Consider the following 23,605-nt stretch of genomic DNA (forward strand, 5'->3'; position numbering starts at 1 on the left):
CGATGTGGGCAGCTGTAAGATGTGAAAGTAATGTTGCAGCTGTGAGAAAATAAAATTTAAATCAGTTTCTCCATAATTCAATTAAATAAGTTAAAACTTTACCTCCATGTCATCAAAAATTTTTAGTGACATAAACAGGGAAAAAGGTACAGCTGAAAGCATCTAAGTTCTTCAGTAGTCTCCTTGTATTGTTTTCATCTATTTATAAGAAATTATCTGCCCCTTTTCTTGTTAACAACAAATACTGCTTACATAATGATAAAAATAAAATAACAGCAGCATATGCTAATTAGTAGGGATATAGAAACTATAAAATCATAGGAAGGGAGTGGAAATTATCATTCATTTTAGCCTTTTGAGAAAAACTGTCATTAAAATTCTTTAAAATTCTGTATCTGAGGAAATCATGGAAAAGTTTGTAGACTCACAGATTATAAAGTGAAATTAAAGCTAATATAAATTAGTACTTAACTAGCATCACATATGTGTTAAACTTTTTAAGATTATAAATTTATTCATTAATTTAAAAATGTATGTAACTAAACAATATGATCCAAAACACTGTCCAACACTTAGGATATACCTATGAGCCAAGTAGGAAAGGATCCCAATATCTTGGAGTTTATATTCTAGCAGGGGAAGGAGAGAATAAACAATCAATATAATACATTTTAACTTACATAGTGTATGAAAAACTGATTAAGTGCTATGAAAGAAAAAAAATAAAAGTAGGGCCAGAGAGAAAGTAGAAACAAAAGCATTAAGTGAAGTGGCAAGACCTCATTGAAAACATAAAGAAGGCAAGTGTTAACCAAGCAGATACCTGGACGTAGGGAATGTGAGGCCCTAGGAACAGCTAAAGCAGAGTAGTGAGAAAGGGTGAGGACTGGCAGGATGTGAAGAGTAGAAAAGGAGACAATATAAAAACTGTGACAAAACAAGTAAGGTTCAAATAAGATATTGAGATGATCTAGGGAACAGCATATTTGTTTGTTTTTGTCAAAAAGGTGTGTGTGTGTGTGTGTGTGTGTGTGTGTGTTTCCCTCACGCATTGAGAGAAAAAATAGAAAATGAGGAAGGTAAAATGGGAGGAAAGGCACAGAACAGGCCTTGAGTCTTCTCAGAGTATGCTTCGTGATTAATGAATCATATAAACATATTACTATATTAAATATTCTAAACTAATTCTTAAAGGAGAAAAATTATAGAAAATATTTTAGTAGTTTAAAATATTGAATTAACTGTAAAACTATGAAATGTTTTAATTAAAACATAGTTGGCATACCATATTGTATTAGTTCCAACTGTACAACATAGTGATTTAACATTTATACTTCTTACCATGTGATCATATGTGTACTAAACATCTGTCACCATGCAAAGTTATCACAGTATTAACTATATTCCCTTTGTTGTGCACTACATCTCTGTGGCTTATTTTATAACTGCAAGTTTGTACCTTTCAACCCCCTCCACATTTTCACCCACCTCTCCCACTGAAATTGTAAAATATTTTAGTCTTAAACAAAATCTTAAATACTGAAGCTGCAGGTGTCAACCAGAGTAGAAGAAGTTAAAAATGTGGAAGAGAAAATCAAAGAAAACACATTGGGCAATACTTATAAAGCAAAATGTCTTTATAATGAAAAAAAAAAAACAAAAGCAGTATTACAAGAAAATATTTTTTAAAAAGAATAAAAGGGAGGAAAGAAGGAAAGGACAAAGATGAGGAAAGAAAAGGGGGGAGAGAGAGAGAGGCAACAGACAAATGTACAGCCCTTTATTCCCCCAGGGTACTGCAAGGAGTAAGCCTGGAAGTCAGCCACGCACAGTAGACAGCTCAGAGCAATTGCAATGTGCACCTGTGCAGTGTGTAAGTGTACATACGTGTATGTGTGCAAGGCTGACTGATGCAAACTCAATGTCAAAAAATCAAGGAAATGTAGAGGGTACCTCACGGGTTATCATGGAATTTTTTCCCCACATATATAGATCAATAAAGATAGATATAAAATTTTATTCATCTTTTTTAAATTGACCACTTTTTAAATTTGATTAAAAAACAAAAAAACACATGGCCAGGTTTCCCTGCTGAATTTCTGTTTTTTTTATTTTAGCAGGTGAATATGTATTATGGTGGAAGATTATATAACAATAAGAACAGAAAGCAAATTTTAGATACACCGAGTCAGAGGATTTACCAACTGATCAGTCTGAGACTGTTCCCCAACTCTCCTGACTTGGTGAGAATTCTTAGACTGTACAAACCATATATTTTGTGCTGAAAATTTGAATGTCAAAAGCATGACTCCTTTGGCTAATGTTAGATGGTGACATGATGATTGTGTGGATTTGAAATCATCCCAGAAAGGCTTGATAAGACATGACTCTGGTCTCTGCTCTGTTCTCCACACAAATAGCTACTAGAGTTCAACAACTATATATACCTAATAATACATATGTATGAGGTCTGTCCGGAAAATGTCCAGCTATTGTTAATATAATGAGAATGGTTTGGGTGACATGGATGTAACCTGGCAGTCAAGGAGACTGGACTGGAATATCCATGTGTGAACAATGATAAATTCACTATACAACTAGTCAGTAGGGGTGGTAGATGCCATTGAGTGAGCATGTGTGGCTATCACATTTAGAACGATTGAGAAGTAGAGCAGTGGATCTAGGTGAAATTTTGCATTAAGATTAAAAATTTCTCCATGGAAACTATTCATATGATTCAGAAGGCCACAGCTATGGGGAGCTGGTGACTGGCAGCTTCATCATGACAATATGCCTGCTTATGCATCATGCCTTGTGTAGAGTTTTGGTGAAATACCAAATCACCCAGGTGACTCAGTTCCACTATAACACAGACTAAGGACCCTGCAACTTCTGGCTTTTCCCAAAACTAAAATCACCTTTGGAAGGGAAGAGATTTCACACTTTCAACAAAATTCAGGAAAATACGATGGAGCAGCTGATGGCAACTGGGAGAACTGTGTGAGGTCCCAAGGTGCCTACTTTGAAAAGGACTGAGGTGCCATTGTCCTATGTACAGTGTTCCTTGTATCTTATATCTTCTTCAGTAAATATCTCTATTTTTCATAGTACATGGCTGGATAACTTCTGGACAGGCCTCATATACTGCTTCCTGACATAGTCTAATTAAATGCTAGGTTGATAAGCTTATCTTTATGAAGTATTTCAAACAGTAGTTAAGACTTTTAACCCTTAAGTAAATTGCTGATAGAGTGGAGGGCTTTCTCAAGAATGCTTGAAATATATTTGTAATGCATACCATCAGTCTTTAGGTTCCTGTATCAAGCAGCAATATAATAAAAGTGACTACTTTCTGGATTCCATTTTAGTAGTTTTTTTGTGGTGAAAGATTTCTATTTTGGATTATTAGTTAAAATACCCACAATTTTTAATTTCAGTTTTAACCAAAATTACTACTTCTATGGTATTAGTTTCCTAGGAAGCCATAAAGTAGCATGTGTTGGGTTGCATAAAACAATAGACATTCATTCTGTTACAGTTCTGGAAGATAGAAGTTCAAAGTCAAAGTATTGGTATGATCACCTTTCTTCCTTCCGCGCATCATTGCTGACAATCCTTGGCCTCCCTTGGCTTGGAGCTGCATCAGTGCCATCACTACCTTCACTATTACAGTGGCTTTTTTTCTTTCTATGCCTCTGCAACTCTGTATCTCTTCCTCTTATAAGGATGCCTGTCACTGGATTTAGGACCCACCCTAATCCAGTGTGACCTTATCTTAACTATTTACATCTGAAGGACGCTTTACCAAATGAGGTCACTTTCTGAGGTTCTGGGAAGACTTGAATTTGTTTGGAGGGGAACATTATTCAGCCTGGTATACCTACTGTGTATGACATAATGAGATTAAGACAATGTAAAAGTATATTTGAAACTTTATTTGGGATGTATGCTCTTGAGAAGAGGGAACACCCCCAACAAAGGACTTCTCTAGCGCTCTTTCATGCTCTGCAGTAAAGAAGGACTATGCTGGAGCCCGATGTGGATGGAAGACACGGGCACGGAAGCAGCTCTCCTCTTCCCAGAGGGAGCACACTTGGGCAAATGCCTAATAGCTGATGTTCCTCAATCAGCTAGCACCTGTAATAAGGCTAGTTTCTGCAGAATTTCTTAACTAATAGATGTCCTCTAGGAATTCCCCAGGAGTACTGTTATTGCTAAGACAGATGTGCTTATTTTCAAACTAAAACATTTTTTTAATAAATTGCAATTCTGTTGTCCATAGTCATTCTCTTTGTGAGAAGCCTATAGAATCTTGTGTTCATGAGTCAAATGCATTGCAGGCATTTGTCTGTAGTGGATGCCTTGAGGAAGAGGGTATGTTTTATTCATTTATGTATTCACAAAATTCACACGATTTTTATACATAGCAGGAGCTTCATATATATCTATACATATGCAGAATGGCTGAGATGTGACAGTTTATTGTACTCTCCTCTTTTCTCAAAATACATACACTATTTTTTCTTTTGTTGAAGTGAATATCACCCCACAGCATTCAAAATATTTATACTATAATATTATCTTTGTGTTTATCCATTATACAATCTAAATAAAAATGTGTACATTATAGTATTTTTCATATTTTCAATCTCACCACCTATCAGTTGCCATTAATTATCTTCGAATGTGGTAGCTTTAAATTATTTATATATGTGGTTCTAAGTATTGAACCCAGTTGTGACTGATTACAATGGAAGTATAGTGTTCTTGTATGTGGATTTTTAATCTCTTCCCTAGCCTACTGGTATTAATCCAGACTCTTAGAGGTAAAATAGCACAAGCCTACAATCCATTCCAGATATCTTTTGCTAATGTTGATCCATGCCTATATGAATTAAATTTCAAGCTTGTTGAAAATTTAAACCATATCTTATCACTATCTTATTCATCTTCATGTCACAGGACCTTGGGCAATCCCTGCTCACTTGATACTAAATTCCTGCTAGAATGTTTTAGTAGTAGGTAGCTGAATCAGCAAAGGTGAGTGGGGAAGTATGTTGAAAGAGTGTAGGTGTGGGTAACACTATGTAGGCAGTGCATTTATCTGATATGTGTGGTCACCAGTGAACGAGTGGCAACCTCTGTATTATTTACTATGGTAGGAAACCCAAAGAATGAATTTGAGAATATGTTCTTTTTTCTTATAATATTTTAGAGATAATGCGACCTCATGTGAAATTTGAAGTGGGTAGATAAAGATTCCTTACTAAAGCTTAGGAAGTAGATGTACCCACTGGTTTGAGAGTTACTCATGTATGAATTAACAAGAAGGTGTCATATAGATAGATGCAAATAGAGAAAGTGAAGAGAGTTTGATACATAAGAGATAAGAAACAGAGACAGATTTAGAATTAGCTTTCAATTTGATGTGAATGAGCCATGATACACAGGCTAGAATAGCCTGTGCAGATAGAATAGAATATCATCTTAAGAAGAACATCACCTTCTGGTCAGAACTTAAGGTGATATTTCAAGGTCAAAGTTGTGGTCATGAATGTCAAATATTAAGAGGAGTTAAGAATGACCAGGAGTGGATGGTATTAATTCATTACTTTCTTTCATCGTAAGAGTTTATCGAATAGGCACAAAGACATAGAGCTGTTTGTTGTCTAATATGGGTAATAGTTGAAGAGAATTTTTAAAAAAAAATCATGTACACTGACTCAGAGAGGCCAAAAAATCTTCAGAAGGGAGTTTCCAATACATCCAAAGGAAAAACCAAGGGTAACTACTGATGGGGCATGATCCAGAGGAGGTGGGTGGAAAAGGTTTTATTTTATCCAAAAGAGATTTCCTCAATATGTGAAATGAATTCCATAGAAATGACAAATAAATGGTCTTCCTCATCTATGAGAGCTTGAAAATTTGGTTTATTGGGCATAAACCAAATTTCTGCCATAAATTTGGTTTATTGGGCAGACAGCTATGTGCCCCATTGTTCAAACTCGAACATAAAAACCACGTATTAAGAACATGTCAAGGAGAAAACCAATTATGCTGTATTGAAAGCAAATGAACTGTGAAGCTGGTCCAGAAGTAAAAAGGAAAAGTGACAAAGACTATGAATGTGAAAAAGATGAGAGTGTTCAGGAATATACGGGGTAATGGTTGATTCATTTATCTCAGTTGCCTATTTAAAATGCTTAAATTTATGTTGGCCCAAGAATAGTTTAATTTTAAATAATTGCATTTTATTTCATCATTAGGAAAATTCAGTTTTACTTCTAAGTCCTGGGGGGGCCCATGATGAAATATTAGATTTGAATATTTCCCTGCTTCTCTTTCTCTTTCTCTTCTTCCCTCCCTTTCTTTTTCCTTTCTTTCTACTCCCCTCCCCTTTTCCTTTTTTCTTTAAGATCAGCAAATTATGCAAAAGGCATCACTTCATAATTTTATCACTTTGTCTTTTTAAAAAATTTTTAAAGCTATTCACAATGCTAAGATAAGACTCTTAGATAATTCAGATAACCTAGTATGCTACTAATTAAGACCCAGGGTCAAAACACCACACACTGAATAGAAGAAAGATTTTGATCACTTTCTGCTTTTAGATAAGTAAAGAGTAAAGAAGTTCTATTTTTAATTTTTTTAAGAAAATTTCATTACATTTTCATTATGGCTTAAAAAATTTACATTGTCAGCAACAGCGCACATAGATTTTCTTTCCTTTATATCCTTGCCAATATTTATTGTCTCTTATCTGTTTGATACAGTCATTCTAACAAGTGTGACATCTAGCTGTGGTTTTGATTTCCATTTCCCTAGTAATTAGTGATACTGAGAATGTTTTCTTATACCTGTTCGCCATTTTTTAAAATCTTTATGGGTGCTTTATTTCAACATTTGGAAAAAATGTCTATTCACTACCTTTGCCCATTTTTAATTGGATTGTGTTTTTGATATTGAGTTATATGAATTCTTTATATATGTAGGATATTGATCTCTTATTGAATATAGGTTTGTAAATATGTTCTCCCACTCAGGAAGTTGCCTTTCCATTTTGTTGATGCTTCTTGTTTCTTACACTGTACATAAGCTTGTTGGTTCAAGGTAGACCTTCTGATTTGGTTTTCTGGTTTTTGGTGTTATCTTCAGGACATTGCTGCTAGACCAAAGTCAGAAAGATTTTCCACTTATTTTCTTCCAGGAGATTTATAGTTTCAGGTCTTATGTTTAAGTATTTGACACATTTTGAGTTCATTTTGTAAGTGGTATGAGATAGGTGTCCAATTTCATCCTCTGCATGTGACAACCACAAGAGTTTGATGGGAAATCTTTCCCACAGGCAAGCCTCAGATGAGCTGCTGGCCCTGGTCAAGCTCTTGCCTGGAGTTTTGTGAGAGACCCTGAAATAAAGAATTTAGCTCAGCTATCCTTGGGTTCCTGACCCTCACACATTCTCAGAAAATGTGTTCTTTTATACAGTCAAGTTTGTGGCAATTTGTTATGCAGCACAAGATACAGATTTTGGTACCTGGAAGTAAGGTGCTGCTCTAATAAATACATAAAACTAAGGGAGTGGCTTTGGAACAGGTCACTGGATGCAAGTTGGGAAATTTTTGAGAAGCAGAGAATTATAAGTCAGACCTTTGAGGACATTGCCAGCGGTGGCTCAAAAGGAAGTGAGGAATACTTTATTACAAAAAAGAATAAGAGGACCTTGGCTGCGTTGTCTTGTAAACCAGACAGTCATGGGTTTGATTCCTGGTCGGGGCATGTGCCTGGGTTGCTGGGTCAGTCGCCTGTTGGGGAACATACAAAAGGCAGCCATCATGTTTCTTCCTCACATCAATGGTTTCTCTCTCCCTCCCTCCTATGCCCTGTCTTCAAAGATCAATAAGCATGTCCTTAGGTGAGGATTAAAAAAAATGTAGTAAGGAGGATCTTTGCCTGTACCAGGAGAGCTTAGTGAAATTCTCTTCAGCCATTATGTGGAAAACAGAACACATCTTATGTATGAACTTGGTTATTTTGCTAGGAAAGCCTCCAGGCAAAATGTTGAAGATGCCATCTGATTTATTCTTTCTGTTTATAGTAAAATGTGAGAGAAGAAAGATAATTTGAGAAAAAGAACTATTACAAAGAATTTTATATTTTTGAAAATTTTGAGCTTTTCCAGATGACAAGATGCTAAAATGAAGAGATTGTTTCCAAGAACTGTCAGGAAAGGGTGATCTTTAGGTAAAACTTGATATGGAAAAACACTGAGGGTGTGACCATGTGATCTTTTTCTAAAACCACAAAAGATCAATTAAGAATTTTGTCACAAAACTGGTTCTTTAAAGAGACAGGTCTTGCCTCAGATTCTCTCAAACTAGCACTGAGACTCGAGGAAGTGTAGTCACGCTGCCTCTATTCCCCTCAGCATGCAGTTGTAGAGAGAAGACTCTTGAGGGAATCTGCCAATACAGCTTTTGTCTAATGAGGTAAACTCTTATGAAATCCACAGAATATCCACTCAGTTTTTAGAAAATTATTTTTGCAAAAACAGTGCCAGCTTACACTAAAGGGAATAGGGAGAATGGACAATGAAACGAGGCTTCCGGGCTTCTGAAATCCTACAGGTAGGAAGTAGGCTGATAAAACAACATAGCCAGTTAATAATTGTGAGTTTGCTGTCATTTTACTATACATGTTTTTTTTAAATCTTCTTTTTCTTACACCACACCTAAAACAAAAACAAAAAGAAACTAAGCAAACAACTAGAAGAGGAACAGGCCCACAGAAATGGAGAACACATGGAAGGTTAGCAACAGGGGAATGGAAGGAGGAGAGGGGGAAAAGCTATGGAGAATAAGTAGCATAGATGGTAGGTAGAAAATAGACAAGAAGGGGGCAAGAATAGTATGGGAAATGTAGAAGCTAAAGAATTTATGACACATGGACATGAACTAAAGGGGGGGATATGGGTGGGAGAGGGTGTGCAGGGTGAAGGGGAGTGAAGGGGATAATGGGACAACTGTAATACCATAATCAGTAAAATATATTTTTAAAAATCTTTTAAAATAAATAAATAATAGAATAAAACATTTGCCTAAAAAAAAAAAAAAAAACAAGAAACAAACAAAAAACCCCTACTTAGCCAGCAATGCATGTTTCTTTTGTAGAAGAGGGATAATGACTGGGAGCTGGAATAAGGCACACAGCATTCTGAGGGAGAGCCATTGAGAATTATTCCTGGGCTGTAAAAGTTAGTCAAGAAATGTAACATTTTCCTGATTCCATTTTAAGATCACCAGCGAATGCACCCATGAATTCTGTGTACCTTTACTGTAACTTTTCTGAACAGAAATCTCAACACACCTGTTATCCTGATTATTCTACCACATATGTGGATGGGTGTGGAACAGATTTGTCTCTTTAATGATATAGATTGGCAGACTGAGAAGAACGCCACCCAGGAGCCTCATCCTCATCTAGACCTGGTTAGATGAGGACTATCTGAACTTAGAACAGATAGTTTAATGGCATGGGACACTTGGGGACCTTGGGAGAAGGTAATTACCCTGTGGAGAGGAGGACATGGATCACTGGGAGCCACAAATGGACCATGACACGGAGACTCTACCATGGTCCATATCCCTCCATCTTGCTATTGGCAACCCTGTGCAATCTTCTCCCTTAAGTGGGGGCAGAACCTGTGAATTGTTCTAACAGAAAATGGCAAACAATGAGATGTCACTTCCATAAGCTATTTAACCTCTCCATACCTCAGTTTCTTTGTTTGTTGATTGTGAATGGTTATCAGGATGATTTAATAAACACTAATAGTGGAACATTATAAGTAAACTTTCTAGATTTTGCAAGGTATGCATGATAATGTAATCAGTAAAATTAGCTGGTTCATTCACTTAAACAATATATGTCCTATCCCCTCACTCCTCTTCTCTAGTAACCACCAATTTATTGCTGTTTTTATGAGTGTGGCTTTTTTAGGTTCCATGTATAAAGTGATATCACGCTTCTTGTCTTTCTGACGGGCATATTTCACTTTGCATAATATGCACAAGGTCCATCCATGTTGTCACATATGGGAAGATGTTCATATTTCCAATGGCTCAGTAACACCCTCACATCTTTTTTACCCATTCACCCATTGGTGAGGACTTAGTTTGTTTCTGCCTTGGCTATTATAAATAATGTAAATAATGCTGCCACAAACATGAGAGTGCAGATATTTCATCGATATCCTGTTTTCACTTCCATTGGGTATATACTCAGAAATTGGATTTCTGGTTCTATGGTAGCTCTATTTTTAAGTTTTTGAGGAATCTGCATATTTTTTTCTGTCATGGTTAAACCAATTTACATTTCCACCAAATGAGAAATCAAATGCACAGTATTATGCATACAGATAATATTGTATTATAATCATTAAACTTGCTAAGAGACTTAAATTTAATGACTCTTACTAGTAAAAAGAAAGAATAGTTATGTAAAGTGATAGAGGAGCTAATTATTGCTGTAATAAATTAACATGGTATATACCTTAAATTTACACATTGTTATATGTCAATATATTTTAAGTAAAGAAAAGATTAGCTGGTATTGTTTTTAAGGTTGATGCTGCTGGTATTATTATTATTTGTTGGGAACCGCCCTGCCTGGTATCAGAAGCTGTAACCCCTGCCAAGGCTAAGGCTGAGGGAACGACCTTGGACCATAAGCCACCAAGGAAACAAAAGCTTATCTCCCTGTCTTGAGCACCGCTTCTGGTCCTTTTACTTCACCCTGCCTGGCCCCCAATGCTTGGTCAGTTAGCCAATGACATGTAAGATTCCCCAAGGGGGGAATGATCTAAGACAGGCATGATCATGTGGGAGGCCCCCAAGGTAGGATTTTGGAGGCTATAGCAAAAGGGGGTAATAGACCCCTGCCCCTCAGCTTTGACACAGCCTGAGTCCTCATTGTCTGCGAGAAAATCTCCTAATCTCTTGGCTGCCTTACTTCCCTTGCTCCACCTAAGCCTGAAACAATGACAGAGGGTGGTGCAGTCCTGTGCTGGAAAGGGTGGGTTCCCCGGGCAATCAGGCCTAAGAAAGAATATGTAAAATCCTGTGAAACCTGCTTTGTTTAGAATGCTCTCAGTTGAATGAGAAGGGTCCAAGCAAGAAGTAAGTTTGTTCCTCAAAGTTTTACAGCTCTTTAGCTATCTGACTCTGACTCAAAATAGACCCTCAGAGTTCCTTGTTATCTATTGTTTAATCCTTACTTCCTGGCAATGATTAATGAGCTTTACCTGAATTTCTGTGTAAATGAACCCAATAAAAGCCTGCTTGGGCGGGAGAACGAGGTGCTCTCCACTAGAGAGAGTGGCTGTTTTGTACCTATTTCCCCACAGGACTCAGTTGTCCATGTGTATGTTTTTCTCATGTTTCAACAAGCATCCGCAGCTGCAATGGATACTGCTGGCCTGGTATCCATCACAATTATTATTATTATATTTAAGTTATATGCCATCTTAGACAGATTCAAATATAAACAGAAAACCATAATTAAATAGGCATATTACAAGTGTCATGAGAGAAGCATAGCTAACTTCAGCAAAATAATTTTGGCGGCAATTTGCGGTATTAGAAAAAGATTCCAAGAAAAGTCACCATTGTGCCAAATGTAATGGAATGGACTTCATTTAGAAACTTTAGCATAAGGGATGGGTGTTTCACTGAAATGCCGTGGAGAGCAGTAGTCCATTGTTGGAGGTACAAAAAGGTATATGTAGGGAAATATGAAGAAATTGTACCAGAAATCTGGTTTTGAGAAAATTGGAGAGAAGTCCTGAAATAGCAGGTGCAGGGTATGGATGGTTATTTTTATTCAAAAAAAAAATGGAGCGTGTAATTTCTTTAGTTCCATAGGACAATCAATGCAATCTGTAAATGATTACATCTAGTAATTTGAAGGGAAGATCAGGTGTTTCTGTCCTTGTACACCTCTTTTTTTAGCATTCTTGACACTGTATTTTAATTTTGGAGTCTTCTGTGTTTTTTAATAAATAGTGAGTGGCAATGCTTTCTTTTAATTATATCCCAAGGGTATGAAATTGTTTGGCTCTGAGGACTCTTTTGCAATATTAGTTAATGTTGAATGAAGTTAGTATGCCTCATTTTGAGCATAACTATAAAGGGTGAGCATGATGCTTTGGACTACTCAATCTGTAATCATGTCCAGCACACTAGAAGAAAAATCTGCCTGTATTATTTGGGAAAATGACAGAAGTAGCAGAGAATTAGAAGATGAGAGATATGTGCAGAGGGCCGGTAGACAACGTGAGACTCTTAATGGCCATGTGCTTGTCACTCCCCCAAAAAGCAGTGCTGGTTAACACTATCAGAGAAGACAGTCAGTTGGAATTAGCCTAAACATACTGGATTGGGGCTCAATCTAGTGGCACATAGAAAATTTACAATGTTAGTGAAGAAATTGATTAAGTAAAACAACAAATTAATAAATAGAAAGAAATAGGATCGAATATGTGTCAACCCACAAAAATATATAGTATAGTATAGCATTCAAAACAGCATAGCTATTTATTTATCAAAGAAAAACAATTGATGTAAATGACCCAATTAGTGGGTTATTTGGAGTGCTGGTTAAGCAGTGCTGGTTAACACTATCAGAGAAGACAGTCAGTTGGAATTAGCCTGAACATACTGGATTGGGGCTCAATGTAGTGGCACATAGAAAATTTACAATGTTAGTGAAGAAATTGATTAAGTAAAACAACAAATTAATAAATAGAAAGAAATAGGATCGAATATGTGTCAACCCACAAAAATATATAGTATAGTATAGCATTCAAAACAGCATAGCTATTTATCAAAGAAAAACAATTGATGTAAATGACCCAATTAGCCTCTCTTTAATTTAGAAGATAAAGCTAGGTTTAGCATCTGGTCTATCGATTTCCTAATCTATTGATTGCACCAAGTCATTTTTTTCCTGGTTACTAAAATACATTCATGGAAATTAGGTTTAGCATCTAGTCTGTCAATTTCCTAATCTGTTGATTATACCAATAAATTTTTCTCATGGTCACTAAATACATTGTTAGAAGCACTGAGTTAGAGACAGTGATCCTTTGAATACTATGAAGGGTTATGTTTCAATGGAACTAATTTTACCTGATTTCCCGATGTCCTCATTGTATGTTACCATCATACATCACCATATACAAAATCCTAGAAAGAGATTTTATTTTTTATCAATATGACCTGCAGGCAGTATTGACTTCTTATCATAGCAAACTTTCAACCTCTGCTTCATGAACTTAACTTCATTTTGGTTTTTGCCCAAGTTGCCCTTGACTAATATTCACTCTCTTCCTCTTGGCTTGAATTATCATTCTTGTCAAGTACTTCACCTGAAACAACCTTTTGTTTTTCTCTTTAAATTTTCATGATTACTTCTTGCTCACTATATTAATAATGCATATGAGTATAGTAATTTTACATCAGAAGTTACAGTGAATCAGACTATTGAGGGTTGCTTATGTCTTGGCCAATTGTGAATATTTTATCCTTTCTTCAATTTATGAAATGACAAACCTGAAAGATGCTGACATGTGTCACTTACTGTGATGATGCTCCAAAGTATATTTTACTTATTTTAATGCAATCTCTTGAGGGGTAAAGCAATAACAGCTTTAACCTGTTTAAAATAGCAGATATCAACAGGAAAATTACTGTATATTCTCACATGATCTCATTATATGTGAGTTCAAAACTGTAGAACAGTATCTCTGATTATAACATTTGTTACTTAAGATCATTCCTTTATTGTGATTATCACTGAAAACAGATTATTATGTAGTAAAATAAATGTAAGAACCTCTGTAATAATTAATATTTTTCAAATCATTTGGATGTTCAAGTAATGATGCCAATGTGTAGCTTTTTTCTTTCTTAGATTTTATTCTCTATGATCATCTTAGATTCTGAGTTTTGTGATCATAGCAACCACTAAAGAGCCTAGCAACAGCTGTTCTTAATTATGAAGAGATAGGAGGCAAGGGCACCACTTCTAAGAAGTTGACTATCTTGGGTAACATTAGCATATCTCAAGACAGAAAATTTCCACTGCCACTAGTGGAAATCAAGGTTTTGATTTTTGGTTGTCAATCACCATGCCCAGTCCTCTTTTTCATAAGCTTATGGTCTAACACAGACTCTTCCTGAGGCTTCACCATTGCTAGTAGTTCTAGGAATCAACAAGCTTTTTTTTCTCATGTATACTGGAAGTGGCCTTTCTTTAATTTTCCCAGTTCTCTCCTCTCATGTTATAAAGGCCCGTGACACCTACACAACCAATTTTGTGCTTAGTAATGCACCAGTTCCTGAGGAAATTCTCACTAAGGCAACAAAATTATCCACAGCAGTGGCCTCTGAGTCAGAAGCTGTGAGATGGATTTAACGCTCTTCCTTACTGTGGCACCTGAGGACAATCACCTAATTCACAAGTGCAGATACACTTCAGTCACCCACATAAACAAAAAAATAAACATACGAAAAAACACTGAAGTAGAAAAATGAGATTATAAGCTTCTCTATAGGATCTACACCTTATTCTTTTTTCTTATCCCATTCAAGATCAGAGAGGTACATCATTAATTGTTAAAGTGAATGATCCATTCTTATTTTCACTCCACAATGATACAGCCACTGTAAAAATACAATGCTATATATACATTCTATAACATCAGATGACGCATTTTACCATAGTAGGGTTAATTCAGGGTTTTAGGTGGAAGACATTTAAATTATGGATCTGATTTTTTAAAATTCCATCAGTATACATTTGCTTTCAAAAATATATATGCATCACTCATTGTGGCATTTTGTTTCCCAAATTTGATGTAATCCTGGCTTCTTCATGCTTTATTTGTTACAAGTAGCTTTCAAATAAGTAACTTAAAACTTACTAGCTTAACATATGACCATTTTATTATATCTTGTGGTTTCATGAAGGCTTGGCCGGCTGATTCTTTAGTTCAATATGGTGTCTGGTGTTCAGTCACCCAGCGACTGAACTGTGCTGAGCAGTCAAAGGTGCCTGCGTTTGGGCAGGGATACTCACATGCCTGGCATTTTGGCGGCGATAGCTAAAAAATTGGGTCCTTTTCATCACTCTTAATGTCCATGTAGTCTAAGCTTTCCCTACATGGTCCCTGCAGCAGAACAGCTGAATTTTATAAATGAGGGCTCAGCTGCCAGAGCCCAAGGCAGAGCTATTGATTCTGTTTATCCTATTTGTCAAAGCTGTCACAGGATCAAAGACAGAGGAAGTAAAATAACTTCTCAATGGGAATCATGTCAAAGATTCTGTGGCCATTTTTGACCACCATATATATCTGTTTTAACTTTACTATTATGGCAAAATTAAGTCAACATTCTAGTACATGTTTGTTTCCCCTCAAAGTATTTAAACTTGAAATTTGGCATGACAATTGTAGCATTTAGCATCCATAAATGTGAGTTATATAACTTTAGAATAAAACGTATTTAGAATACTTTGGGAATATTATCAGTCAGAGATGTCCAAGTTCCAGACGTCGAGCTGGAACCTATAACAAGTTTCCAAACTTGTGTGTGTTTATTTATGTATGATATGTATCAACAAAAAAAATATGGCTTCCTTGCTTTATTTTCTTATCTATAATTATAAACTTTGCACTTCCAATTTCTTGAATTACCATTCAACCTGTCATGTTAATATGATATCGTATATATTATCAAAACTTAAGTTTACATGTTGTGTCCAGAACAAATATTGTAGTATTCTCTACTCTTTAATTACAAATTTTTTCTGAATTCTAAAACCTCTACACCTTATTCACACACATAAATCAAGGTGACAAAACTGTGTATATTTCAGTTTCAAAATCTCACCTTTGGTATAATTATATATGAAGGATACACAAATTATTTGCTAAAGATGGAAAATAAAGTGTCTATTACTTAGTATATACTACATACCAGGATTTGTGCTAGGAATTTGATATTTCATAGTCACTATAATTCTATAAATTAAAACTTCTCTGCCCTGGCTGGTGTTGCTCAGTGGATTGAATGTGGACCTGTGAAGCAAAGGGTCACCAATTTGATTCCCAGTCAGGGCACATGCCTGGATTGTGGGCCTGGTCCCCAGTAAGGGGTGCGCAAGAGGCAACCAAACATTGATGTTTTTCTCCCTCTCTTCCTCCTTTTCTTCCCCTCTCTCTAAAAATAAAGAAATAAAATCTTTAAAACATTTTTTAAACTGCTCTCTTACTGTTTTCTAGTTAAATAAATTAAGCCATCCTGACATTTACCTAATTGTCATATGTGTCTGTTCTCATTATCTTTTATCTGCTGGGGAACAATCACAAACTGTTTTATCATGTGTTGCAATACATATCCAGGCACCAAGTAAATCAAATAACTTCACCATCAAAGAATTAGTATGTGAGGGATTGAGGTTAGCATTATTCCAGCTGGCCATGTGGCTACTTAAAAATTAAGGAATCTTTTACAATGAAATAAGGAGGGAGTGGATATTAGTGCATAACTAGCTTTCTATAACACAGACATATTGAAAGTAGAAATATAATTTTGACAAATATAGACAAAGGCAAACCTGAAGAACTATGTATGAAGAGAAGACCAATTTAATTCAGTCCAATATGCCAGTAACAAAGGAGGAATTCTTGAATTTGCATAAATAGATTAATTCAATTCAAGCAAATTTGAGGATCTCTAGAGGACTTTAATTTGTTTTTTCTCTAGGTAACCTAGATTAAAGTTCTTAATAAAATATGCACTTGTAAATTCACACCCTACTAACAGGTCAGTATAGCTACAGGGTGGAAGCATACACTGAGAAAAGGTGTTGGCTCTAATCTTTATGTCTTGTTTGAAATTTGCATGAAATTTAAGAAACTAGGATTGGATTTCAGTCCAGCTGACCCTCAATGTCCTTACAATGACCTGGAAATGGGAATCTGCAGAAAGAAGGAACTGCATGAGACATTAAATGCATACTGTGTGAGCTGGTTTCTGCAGGAACAATGGAGATGTTCAATATACATACTCAGTTCAAGAGGAGGTAGGTCAGGGGCAACACTCATAGAAAAGATACCATCAGAAAAAAATGCACACCCAAAATGAACAGTCCTGGTTGGAATTTCTATGAGGTTAGTATATGCTTGATTTGTTATAGGGCTAACTTCAGGAATTGAGGTTTGATTTCGGAACCCTGAGGAAATGTGGAAGCAAATATCTCTAAGAGTAGTGCACAAGACTTGTCAGGAGGAGAAAAAGAAGATTCACATCCTATAATATGGGGATTAAAAACATTTTCTGCAGGATTAAGCCAAGAACTTGGGGAAAATGAGAGTCAGAAAGACAAGAATGCTTACTGAATTCTAGAAGATAAAGCTCAGCATGCTTTTCTCTTTGGCAGTGAGAGGGAAGAGATAGTAGTTAACTTAGCTGGAGTAGGAGCTGCAGGACTGAGAAAAACATGTATCCTAAAGGAGATCCTCAGCTTTAACTCACAGAAAGCATAATTCTGGGAGCAGTAGGGAGTTTCAAATGATTGGCACAACTATCCACCTAATCATCTTTCACAGCTTCTGCCATACATGTCACTGTTCTGATTGCTTCCTGTTCATCGCATTGGTAGACAGGGATTCCTCACCCCAGGTGGTACAAGATGTCCTCACACACGACACTGAGCAGCAGACAAATGAGAGTGGCAGCAGTTGACTAGTCACACACACTCACAGCCCAGGCCCATGTGCTGTTTCCCTCAGGAACGCAGAACAAGAATTTATGGGGGGCAGTGGGAGTGTAACAAGAGGACGAAGTACTTCTGATTCCTACAAGGATGTAGTTGGCTTGTTGAAATAATTTTCAGGGACTTTTCCCCCTTTTTTTTTTTTTTTTTTGCCTTCCAAGGTTCTGGAAGTGACACTTTTCCAACCACTTTGCTGCTAACTAACACAAGCCATCATTTTACTCTCTCCTCTATGTAATTTCTTAGACACATGCCACTGTTTCCAAAGCTAATACTGCATGTTTTAAGTTTTCATAAGAAAGTAATACCCCGCTTCTAATAACTATTATTCAAGCATGCTTATTGTGAAATGAACCATTTAAATGTTTAGTCTCTGAGGATATGTAAGTATTTAAACTTCATGAGTTGCGGATTCTGGGCTAGGCTAGCTTTCAGGTTCTAGACCACTGCTTCTGGGCTCTGTGGTCAGGTCTGCCCCACATGTCTTCCACTCTCATTGACTGGGTCAGCAATGAATGACAGCATGATGTTCCTCCATGACACAACAGCATGAGCGCGACTAGGCAAGTGAAAACCCATGGTGCCTCTTCAGAGCTTGGTTGAGGAACTATCACATTGTCACTGCTTCCCATAGTCTATGGACCAAACAAACCTCTTTGACAATGTCTTTATCAATGGAACAGAACTACATAATCTACCTGAACTGGGAAGACCTGTAATTCACAAGAAAAAGGAGTACATGTTTAATTCCAATATATGGAAGGCTTGGAGAATGACAACAAATAATTCAATATGTCATCATAATTCTGAGCATTCATCTGAAATCTTTTAATTTTCATGGGAGAACGGGGTGACTGCCACACAGTAATGTGTGCATGCCTGAGAGCATGGAGAAAACTGGATTTTAATACTAAAAAGAATTGTAACAAAGACAAAAGGTGAGGGTCTCATAAAATACAATATATAATATGTATGGGGGAAAGAAAATAGATTCAAGAAACTGCTTAAATTGAGAGAACCAGTGATTTCAAATAAAAGCATGAACAGCAGCTTTTGTCTATCATCTGCCTTTTACTATCTTTTTTATGTATTTGGGACCCCATTTACAATACTGCCTCCCCAGCATTTGGGCTGCTCAAGATCATCCCAGAGCAGTTTTCAAACTTGGCACTATTGTCATTCCTTGTTTTATTCTCATCTCTCCTGCAACTTCCCCATGCTTCCTTGAGGTGGGAGGACTGCCTGTGCACTATGGAATGTCTAACGACATCCCTAGCCTCTACTCACTAGGTGCTAGAGGTGCCCTCCTGTTACAGAACAACAGGGGGGGTGCCTAGGGCAGCCGAGGCAATGTACTATTACCCAAAAGGAACCCCCCAGGTTCGTTATGTCTGCCACCAGAGGAAAGACGTCTCTCAATGCCAGAAATTCATGAAAAGGAAAGGAAACGTTTATTTAATGCTATACAGACTTAAAGTAGTGACCTAATGTCTTCATCAAAACCCCAAAGTCCCTTAAAACACTCACAAACACACACAGTCCTTCCTTCCCCCCTTTGCCCAGTCCAGAGTACCGTATCTCAGGAAAAGAACTAGAAGTCCATGGCTCAGGCAGCCCCCAGTTCTTCTCAGTAATCCGTCTTGGCTGGTAGGCCTCCCTTGGTTCCCGGCACCACCAGCTGTGTTGCCGGGATCTCTGCTAAAGCTGGGTGGTGGTTCCCCTTCTAAAGCTGTGGGGGTCCCCACTCTGGCAAAGCCATGAGGTTCTCTCTCCACTGCCCCAGCTGGGTGGTCCTCGCTGCACAATGGCCGCAGGAGTCTCCACTCTGCCAAAGCCGTATGGTTCTCCCCTCAATGGCTGCCGAATCTGGGTTTAAATCCCCAGGCTGGTCTTCCTCTACAGCCCCATTTCTGACTCCTCCTACAATCCGTTACACCTGCCAGCACTCATATCCTTCCAGCTTTACTGGGCTGCCATCGTGAGTCTGTGCAGGTGTGTTTCCATGTCATGGAGCCAATCTTTCCCAAGCTCCCATGCAGGCGCTGTAACTTGGGAGATCTGCCTCCCAGTTACATCTTGGTGGGGAAGTTACTTCTATCACCCTGGCTCAGAGCTTGGCCACAGCTATTTAACATATCTATGCAACCAGTTAAAGGTTATAGATGTGTTAGATGACCACACAAGAGGTTAGCTGCAAAGCTGTTGCTAGGCAATACAGCTCTCAATGGCCCTGCTCCATTTGTCCCTTCCCACAACCCACACCTGTGGAGGGAGGGGCAGGGACATCCTAATATTTCCTGGACACCTTGAGCTCTGGACCCCATTTCAAATCCCCATTTGGGGCCCCCCTCTTGGCTGCACCCTGTTACACTCTCAGTCTGATAATAAAAGATATCTCTACATATTATCAATTTCCTCTTAGGGGGCAAAAAAGATGGTCAAATATAAATAAATATTTGTTAATGTAAAACATATATCCATGTATTTATGTATCTAAAATCTATATGCACACATATATACATGTATACACTTATGCATTCATACAATACTTATATATATACACATATGTTTATGTAGCTATATAGACATGCACATACACAAACACACAAACTGTTGTGACATTTATGTATGTAGGCTGAACTAAAAGTTTGTCATTGGTATTGCTTCTTGTGATGGTCATATTATTTTTTTACTATTGAGGAGTTACAAAAGTCAGAAGAAGATAATGGTAAATAGCAAGAATATTTCTTTAGAAAAGAATATTAATCAAATACAAGCTTGACTTGATTAATTATGGATAATAAATTTGAAGTATTCAAATATGCCTCCAAAATAGGGAACAACAGAATTGAAATATCTAAAAGAATCATTAAAATCTTGTTTTCCGTAACCCACACTATAACCATCAAAAGGGAAAAGAAGTAGACTGTTACAAATTAAATATAAGAGATATTCAGTATAAACACTTAATACATCACTCATTTCTAGGGAGTGTAGGCTTCAGATAAGTTACTGACTTTGAAGTGTATGAATATTGATGAAGGAAGGTGAGGGGATGAGCCAAAGAACGTATATGCCTGACCCATAGACACTGCCAACTGTGTGGTGATGGCCTGAGGGAGTCGGGGGAGGCTGGATGGAAGAGAACAAAGGGGGAAAAATTCAGAGAACTGTGAAAGCATAAAAAATAAAATATAATTACAAAAAGAAACGTATACTTTTAGAATAATTCATCAATAGGTAAGTAAAAATAAGTGTATGAAAAATACCATACATATTACTAAATGAATTTTAAAATGTACATAAGATATAACTGGTTGAATTAAAAATAAAAATATACCTTAAGCTCTTAACAAGATAAAATAATAGCTAGAGCCTATCAGATATTAAACACTACAGCTTCTATGTGGATATCTCTTTATTAGTCAGTGTTTTCTAGACAAACCAACCAGAATCTCTTACAATAGAAAGAGATCTGTTATAAGGAATTTGCTGACATGATTATGGCCACTGAAAAGTCTCAGGGCCTGTGCTCAGCTAGCTGGGGACCCAGGAGAGCGATGGTGGGGCTCCCGTGTGAGTCAGAATGAACCAGGAGAGCTGACGCTTCAGCTGCAGCCCAAGGCCTTGAGGCTCCAGACCCAGGAAGAGCCAAAGTTCTAATCGGAAGGTAGAAAAGAACCGTAATTCTGCTCAAAGGTAAACATAATTATAACCATACATTATATTGCAATATTTATGAGCAATTTAATGTGTTCCTTTAAATCTTGGTTTTCTAAATCAGTTAAAAAATAAATATTGAATGTTTGAAAACTAAATTGAAAATTAAATATAGTAAAGAGTCTTTTAACTACACAAGGCATTCAGGAGTTTTTGTAATATTAAGCAATTTGGAAACAGCACTAATTCTAGAAAAATAATGAACTTACTACAACACTTAGATTTGCTTTTCATGTTAGGATAGTAATTCATTGCAACAAAGCTTAAACAGTTATTCATTAAACTACAAATTCATACATAAATTTTAATCCAAGTAAGTGCTGATCAACATATCTTCCTTTTTAGGTCATACAAACTATTTAAATTATTTGGTTATAGAAAGCAGACTACAAATCTTCAGAATTTCTCTATCTGAGATCACTTTCTAAGTTAGGAAGTAATTAAACCATTCTATCTTTATGATGTGTTTACATTTATCCTACCTTTAAACATAATGTAACATTCTGCAAACAATGCTAATGAATTAAGCATTTGCACCTGCATACTATTGTCAAGGAAATGAATGTGTACCCCGAGGCTGTCTGCAATAACAAAGGCCTTATTTACAAATTATGCTGTCACAAACAATTGTAAACAGTTCTAGCATTGAATTTTACAGTGACCAGCTTTTCAATTATCAAATCTACTTTTGGTAAGATCATAATTCAAATGAAATCTTTGCATCTGTCTGACCTGTCATGCAGGTGACAGCAGATTAGTCCATTTCTACTGCAAGATGGTTAATGTCTTTGTCAGACCAGGACGTGACATGGGCCCTCTCACGTCTAAGTAGATAGACTGATAGACGTCCATAGTCTGATAGACTGAGGGCTATCAGTCTATCAGAGTAGACTGATGAATGATAGGCAGAGGCAGGCAGCTGTTTTGAAAACAGGTGTTTGATATGTAGCTATACCTATATAGATATATGTTATATTCTGTGTATATCTATATACAAAGGGAAACTATTAAAATTATATTCAATTATTTTAAATGGAGTATCTCAGATGTAAAGACCACACTTCACATTATGCAAATTATACTTCTGCATTTTCAAGCATTGCGAAATCAGATAAAATGCTATTAATAACATACAGTATTCAAATTTAATTTATATATAAAACAAACCTCCTTCCCCAGGTCAATGTAATATTAATAAACATTATTTACAAGCAGTGGTGTGAATTTTGCAAATGTTTAAAGATAAATTTCTGAGCACATAATTTATTTTTGATTTAATATTAAGGGGAATGTAAGTATATGAGATAATTTGGATCATTTTAAGAATATGGTGAAAATAATATGTACATAATAAAATACATTTTAAAAGGCCAATTTGAGGCTATGGTAAAAAAAGCAAATGAAATTGATTATGCAAGAATATGACTATACTTAAAATTGAAAAATATTTAAGATGGTACATATGTATACCACAAACTATTTTTTCTTTTTTATTACCTTTATTGGGATGACATTGGTTAACAAGATTATGTAAGTTTCAAGTGTACAATTCTATGATGCATTTCTGTATATTGCATTGGGTGTCCACCACCCAAAACCAATCATCTCCCACCACCATGTGTTTGACCCCCTTTACCCTTTCCTATTCCCCCTTCCTTCTGTTAGCCACCATACTGTTGTCTGTGTCTATGAGGGGTCTTTTATTTGGCTTACTTATTTCTTTCAGTTTTATATCTCACCTATGAGTGAAAAGTTTTTTTGTTTTTGCTTTTTTAAGAAGAGAGACAGAGACAGAGAGACAAAGAGAAAGAAGAGCAAAGACCAGACACATGAACTGGAGGAGGTAACATGGTTACAGAGGGTGGAGGTCTAGAGTTGTTTACCGAGAGAGGGTGAGAAGCCAGGTCCTCAGAGCTACCTAGTGAAGCTCCAGAAATCATGCAGGGAGGAGGTGAGTCAGCTGGCCCCACACGGCAGGCAGACTTGGACCCTGCACACAGCCCCTGGTACGGTGACAACTTCAACCCTCAGAAAGTGTTGCAGCGGTTGC

Source organism: Phyllostomus discolor, chromosome 3, assembly GCF_004126475.2.
Source record: "Phyllostomus discolor isolate MPI-MPIP mPhyDis1 chromosome 3, mPhyDis1.pri.v3, whole genome shotgun sequence".
Taxonomy (NCBI): domain Eukaryota; kingdom Metazoa; phylum Chordata; class Mammalia; order Chiroptera; family Phyllostomidae; genus Phyllostomus; species Phyllostomus discolor.